Below are 6,113 nucleotides of genomic sequence, written 5' to 3' on the forward strand. Positions count from 1 at the left end.
ACCAGGCTGGTCTCGAACTCACAGAGATCCGCCTGCCTCTGCCTCCCGAGTGCTGGGATTAAAGGCGTGCGCCACCACCGCCCGGCAACTGTAATTTTTTTAAAGGGGTTTTTTTTTTTGCTTAATTTTTCATGAGTACAATAAAGATTTTTCCAAAATTTATTTTTAAATTTTATTTTTGTTTTTGAGTTGATCTTGCTATGTTGTTTTAGCTGACACGAAACTATGGAGATCAGGGAGCTGGGACTTCACATGTACCTCCTGCCTCTGCTTCCTGAGTCCTGGATCATGACATGGGGAAATGCCGTTGTTCACATCCGTGAAGACTGTCCTGGGGAGGGACACTAGGGGGTAGAAGTTATGGGATGGCAGGATCTGGTTACACAATGGCCAGTGGTGCAGAAAGATAAAGGGCGGGGGGTGGACACCTCACTTCTCCTCTCCAGACAGAGTCTGTGGTTCGGGTGGATAGGACTCCATTCCCTTTCAACAGCTCATTGCTACAACTTTTTCTTTAGGTCCTTAAAGAAAAAACCATTCATGCTAGGAGCTGGTGGCACACGCCTTTAATCCCAGCACTCAGGAAGCAGAGGCAGGCGGATCTCTGAGACCAGCCTGGTCTACAGAGAAATGCTATTTCCAAAACCAAAAAAGTCATTCATTGTCTGTCTGTCTGTCTGTCTGTCTGTCTGTCTGTCTGTCTGTCTATCTCTCTCTCTCTCTCCCTGTGTGTGTGTGTGTGTGTGCAGGTTTTCTGCTTCTCTTTTCTCTGAGGCAGGTGTTTTGCCGCCTGAGCCTTCTCACCAGCCCAAGATCTTTTATTGTCCCTTGAGCAGCTGCAGATGCTGGTCAGGTATTTTGGTAAGTAAACACTATGAGACTTTGACATTTATTAAGCGGGGGAGGAGCAAGCCCATAAAACCCTGGGAGGGGAGTAGGTGTCCCGTGTCTTGCCTTTTTCACCTTGGCACTGTTTCCACTGCGGCCATGCCGGTGTCTCCCCTCACCCCCTGCTGGTCATATCTGGTGGCCCTGTGAGGCGGAGCTGTCCAACTAGTGTGACACAAACGGGCGTTGCCGGCAGCACAACGGGTAGGTTTTAGGGGTTTTATTACCTATGGAGTGGGGGTGGCCATAGCCCTATGTGTCTGGTGGTCATCAGGGACTCCCGAGATGCTGTGTGGGGTTGGCCAGCAGCACACAGCCACTTGGCGTGGGGGTTCCCTGGCTTTCTGAATAGGACACCACGTGACACAGGACAGATGAAGGGTGAGGAGGAGAGCTAGCAAGTAGGGAAGGTGGGACAGGGAACAGGCCCCAGCTTTGCTGGCAGCATTCGTTGCTATCGTGAAATGAGAAATTGCCCCCACAGTGCTCATGACTTGCTTGGAGGATGTCCGGGATTGACATGTTTTGCTCTAACACACCCCAGAACTCACTCCAGTTCCAGACTAAAGCCTAGTTAGGGTGTCTGGGAGCCAGTCAGATGCCATGTCCCATTGCGCATCTCTCCTTGGTTCTCTATCTGCCCCATGACCTCTCTGCTTGTTTTAACCAAGATTGGGCGGGTGGTGTTGCTGGCAGCTGATAAAGAGGAAGTGCTACAGGGATGCAGACCCTGCATCTAGAGACAGTAGTGCAGCCCAGTGGGTAGGGGTGAGACAAAAGGAAGCTCTAGTTTAAATATGAGGAAAGTTCCCGGATGCGAACCTTCAAAGAGTGGAGAGAAATGCCTCGGGTTGCAGTCTGCAAGGAAAGATGGGCCTGGATGAGCTGAAGGAGGCAGTGTCAGAGCGCCGGGTACAAGAGGTGCTGTGGTTGCCCCTCTGGATGAGCAGAGCTGGCTGGTGTCACAAGCCAGATGCTGGGAGGGAGGAAGTGGCTTTGGAGTTGACAGCCCCAGGTTTGCTCCCCGACTCGGGTGGGTGGTAAAGAACTGCCGGTGAGGACCTGGATTCTGGGGAGGGCTGAACTTTGAGGACGTTGATCTGGGAGGGATTTGTGCTTTGTTTTTGAGACAGAATTGCTTCAACTTCACTATGTAGCGTGAAAATGACCGTGTGCTCCCAATCTTCCTGTCTTTACCTCCAGAATGCTGGAATTACAAGCCACTCTGCCCAGCATGGTGGTTTGTTTTTTTTTTTTTTAAGGACAGCAAGGCCTAGAGTCTTGGAAAGAATTAGAAGCTAGCCGGGCGGTGGTGGCGCACGCCTTTAATCCCAGCACTCGGGAGGCAGAGGCAGGCGGATCTCTGTGAGTTTGAGGCCAGCCTGGTCTACAAGAGCTAGTTCCAGGACAGGCTCCAAAGCCACAGAGAAACCCTGTCTCGAAAAACCAAAAAAAAAAAAAAAAATTAGAAGCTAGAGGTAATTTGGGAACCATGATTGGCGGGGGGAGGCGAGGGGGTTGTTGCTGGCAGCTAATAAAGAGAAAGAGCCACAAAATGGCAGAATGGTGCCCTAAGATGGGAAAAGGGGCTGGGGCTCAAAGAGGGGAGGGCGGAATATCTTCAGTGGGAGGGGATTTGCCAAGCGAATCTTCAACATCAGAGTAAGTTAAAAGGTGGGTGCGGAGTTTTGGGGCTACAAAGAGCAGGAGCAATGTCTTCTGGATGAGAGGAAGTGACATGAAGTCCTGAGAACCAAGGCATGGAGCAAGGAGAGGCACTCTGTGATGCGCTTTTGGGGTCACATCAGCCCCAGCCTGACTGAGGCCACATTTCCCTCAGAGAAACAGCCCTGCCTCCCAGAACCCCTCTCCAGCCCCAGTGGTGACTCTCTCTACCAGCTTCCTACTGTGCTCACTGTGTCCAGCACGATTGTCTCAGCCGCCCCTGGAATGATGGGGCTATCTCATTTTCAGAGTCAGCCGGGCTAGGGTGGGGAGCTGCTGGGGTCAGCTGAAGGAAAGGGAGATAGTAAGTTTATTTTAAACCCAAGTGGGCATTGGCGCTGCTAACGTTACATTACATTCTCTCTGGGAGAACCGAGGTCGGCAGGCAGCCTCTCAGACGCTTGTCAGGAGCCTGGAGGCTGCCCAGGAGACAGGACCCTGCCAGAGGGACTGGGCATCCTGAGAGGGGTAGAGCCCAGTTCACCTGCTGGCCAGTGCTGGCCATAGAACTGGGACCTGAAAGCCAGTGGCCTTCTGAAATAACACAGACCCAGGCCGTGAGGACTGTTAATGTTCCCTCTTCTAGGGGTGCCACTCTCTCTGTGGCCAGAGGGACCCTGTGCATAACGTTGTTCGGGATTGGAGGACAGCTAGGATGTGCTCTAGAGACCCCTAGAAGCTAACGCTCCCTCGTGGAGGTGTTCCACCAGCATTCCAGGTAACCAGGTGGCAGTTCACCCTGAACACCGACTCAGAATGTAGTGTGTGACCTAGTGGAAGACTGTCCCCTGTGTTCTGCTTGGAAGACATCCTCCCTGGCTTTACAACCCATCGCCTCCCTGAAGGGGATGGAACTCCTGATGGCGAGGGCCGATTCAGGGCATTTCCCTGGATAGAGCTGAGATCTCTAAAAGAACATGACAGCCATAACTCAGGCCCTGGCACTGCCGAGTGTTTATTTCCCTCATAATTTACTTTGAACACTGGAGTGGCTAAGGAGCTGAGGCCTGTTAGATAGCCCTGGGTTTGGCTAGAGCTTGCCAGGGTCTTCCACATCAGGCCCCAGCCACGCCAATCTGTCTTCTGCCCTGGAAAGGCTGGACAATCTTATTTCGTCACAGAACGCTCTAGGGACCCGGTAGATTTAGGTCTCTCCCTGCTGGTGAGATCCTGCTCTTCTCTTTCTTCTGAAATGGTTTCACTGTGTATGCTGCTCTGTCCTTGGATTTGCCGGCTTCCTGTCTTGGCCTCCAGGTGCTCACAGGTGTGAGCCACCACACTTTTCTTTAGCTCTCCTCTTGCCTTCTAGCAAGGATGGTGCACACAGGTCCTCGTATGTCCAGCTGATCCACATCTGTCCTGCTCTGTATCTTCTGCTCTTACCTGATTTCACAATTTTTGGATTTCCAGATCGCTCCTTCAAGGTGTCAGTGGCTGCCCAAGGTCACTGGATGCTTGAAATGTGGTTAGTTCAAACTTAACCATGCTTCAAATGTAGACGAGATCTCTGGATATGGGCTGGCTAGTTTTATGTCAACTTGATGCAAGCTAAAGTCATCTGAGAGGAGGAAACCTCAGTTAAGAAAATGCCCCTTAAGACTGGGCAGTAGGCAAGCCTGTAGGGCATTTTCTTAATTAGTGATTGATGGGGAAAACCGGGCCATTGGGGGTGCTACCATCCCTGGACTGTTGTCCATGGTCTCTGGTTCAGCTCTTGCCTCCAGGCCCCTGCCCTGCTTGGGTTCCTGTCCTGACTCCCTTCGATGATGAACCCCTTTCTCCCCAACTTTCCAACTCTTTGGTCAGCAATAGAAACTCTAAGAAAATGCTTTCCGATTGTTTCTTTCTCCTCCCCACCCCCCTCTTCTTTTTAAAGGCTCAGGAAAAGGAATGTAACATCTTGGCATGGAGATGTGGCTGAGGGCAGAGCGTCCGCCTAGCGGTCCGGGGTTGTTATCTGTTGAGTTTTTTATGTGTTGAAATGAGGGTAGTTTAGGTAGACTGGGTTGAATAAAATCGCTAATCTTTTCCCATTTCTTTTAAAATAGTCTGCACAAAAGTTTTAAAATATGTATGCATCTTGTCTGTGTGGCCTGAATCCTGTCCTCGGGGACAGGAGGGGCTCTGTCCTGTTCTAGACACTGGATGAGCTGTGATGGATGCGTGGTTTTCAGATCAGCGGAGAACTCGGTGCTGGTGGGGTACAGAGAAGCCACCTGACCCCAGCCTCCACCCTGACCTCCTGCATCTGGTGAGGGAACACTGCTAGCCAAAGAAGACGTAACTGGGACCCACAGCGGAATTCCACGCCCAGGGCTCACCCAGAAGCCCTGACTGAGGAGCACTGACTAGCTGGAGGATACAGAGGCAGGGCAGTGCGGGAAGGAGGCGGCCCAAACAAAGGGTCGTATCTTGGTTTTTGGTTCTTTGGGGCAGGGTCCCGCTATGTAGCTCTGGCTGACCTGGAACTCACTGTGTAGACCAGGTGGTGACCCTGCTGGTTTTCAGAGTGGGGTGCTCGTGCCCTTTGCCTGCCCCGACCATCTGTCTGCCAGCTGCCACACTCCTCCCTACCTTTGGGGCCAGTGATGGGGCCCAGCCAACAGAAGCCGGGAACTGAGAAGGGGCTAAGCAGGGAGACGGAGGATCTGAGAGACAGGAGCGCTGGAGAAAGTTAAAAATAGGATGATCCAGCCCAGAGCAAGGAAATGGGGCAAGCCTCGGCCGTGGTGGATGACTGACAGACAGGTTGAGAATGACTCGTGCCTCTCTTCAGGGCCCTGAATGAGAAGAAGCCGCCATGGGCCTCTAGAGATACATTAGATTTCCTCTACCCTGGGATCTGGGATGCCAGAGCCTAGAGGACCAGCAGGGGTCTAGATTGGATGTAGCCCTGTGCCCAGGTGGCTACAGTACTGGACCAGTGCCAGTTCCTGCATCCCCATGCCTGCTGCATTTTCTCCTCTGTCCTCCCCTCTTTATTCCCCCTTCCCTAACTCCTCCCTGGAACCTCGACCCTCCCAGTAGTGGCTCTGCCCTCCATGCCCTTTCCCCAGTCTGTCTGCCTCCAGAGTGGGGTTACAGCAGCGGCTCCAGCTTCACACTTGGTGCCATTGAGCCAGTGTTACCCAGCCAGGCTCAACGGGACAAAGATAAGTGTCAGATCCGTCAGAGGCTTCTCTGGCTTCCGTAAGTAAGGAATTAAGTCCCAGTGTCCGTGGCCCTGGACTCCCCCCACCCTTCATCTCTAATTTTGCTTGTTGGAAAGCAGAGGAGGGGTACAGTGTCATTGCTGGGACAGCGAGGAAGGGAGGATCTAGCTCCACCCACTGCCAGCTTCCTCACTGAGGGAGGGAAACCACACCCCTTCCTTCTACTTCCCTCCCTGGCCTAGGTGCTGTTCCGTCCCCAGCACTGGAACTGTCACACTCCAGAGTCTGTGTGGAGAGGATTGATTGACTGGAATGGTCACTTACAGAGAGGAGAGACACGGGTCGGTG

Source organism: Microtus ochrogaster, unplaced genomic scaffold (genome assembly GCF_000317375.1).
Source record: "Microtus ochrogaster isolate Prairie Vole_2 unplaced genomic scaffold, MicOch1.0 UNK44, whole genome shotgun sequence".
Taxonomy (NCBI): domain Eukaryota; kingdom Metazoa; phylum Chordata; class Mammalia; order Rodentia; family Cricetidae; genus Microtus; species Microtus ochrogaster.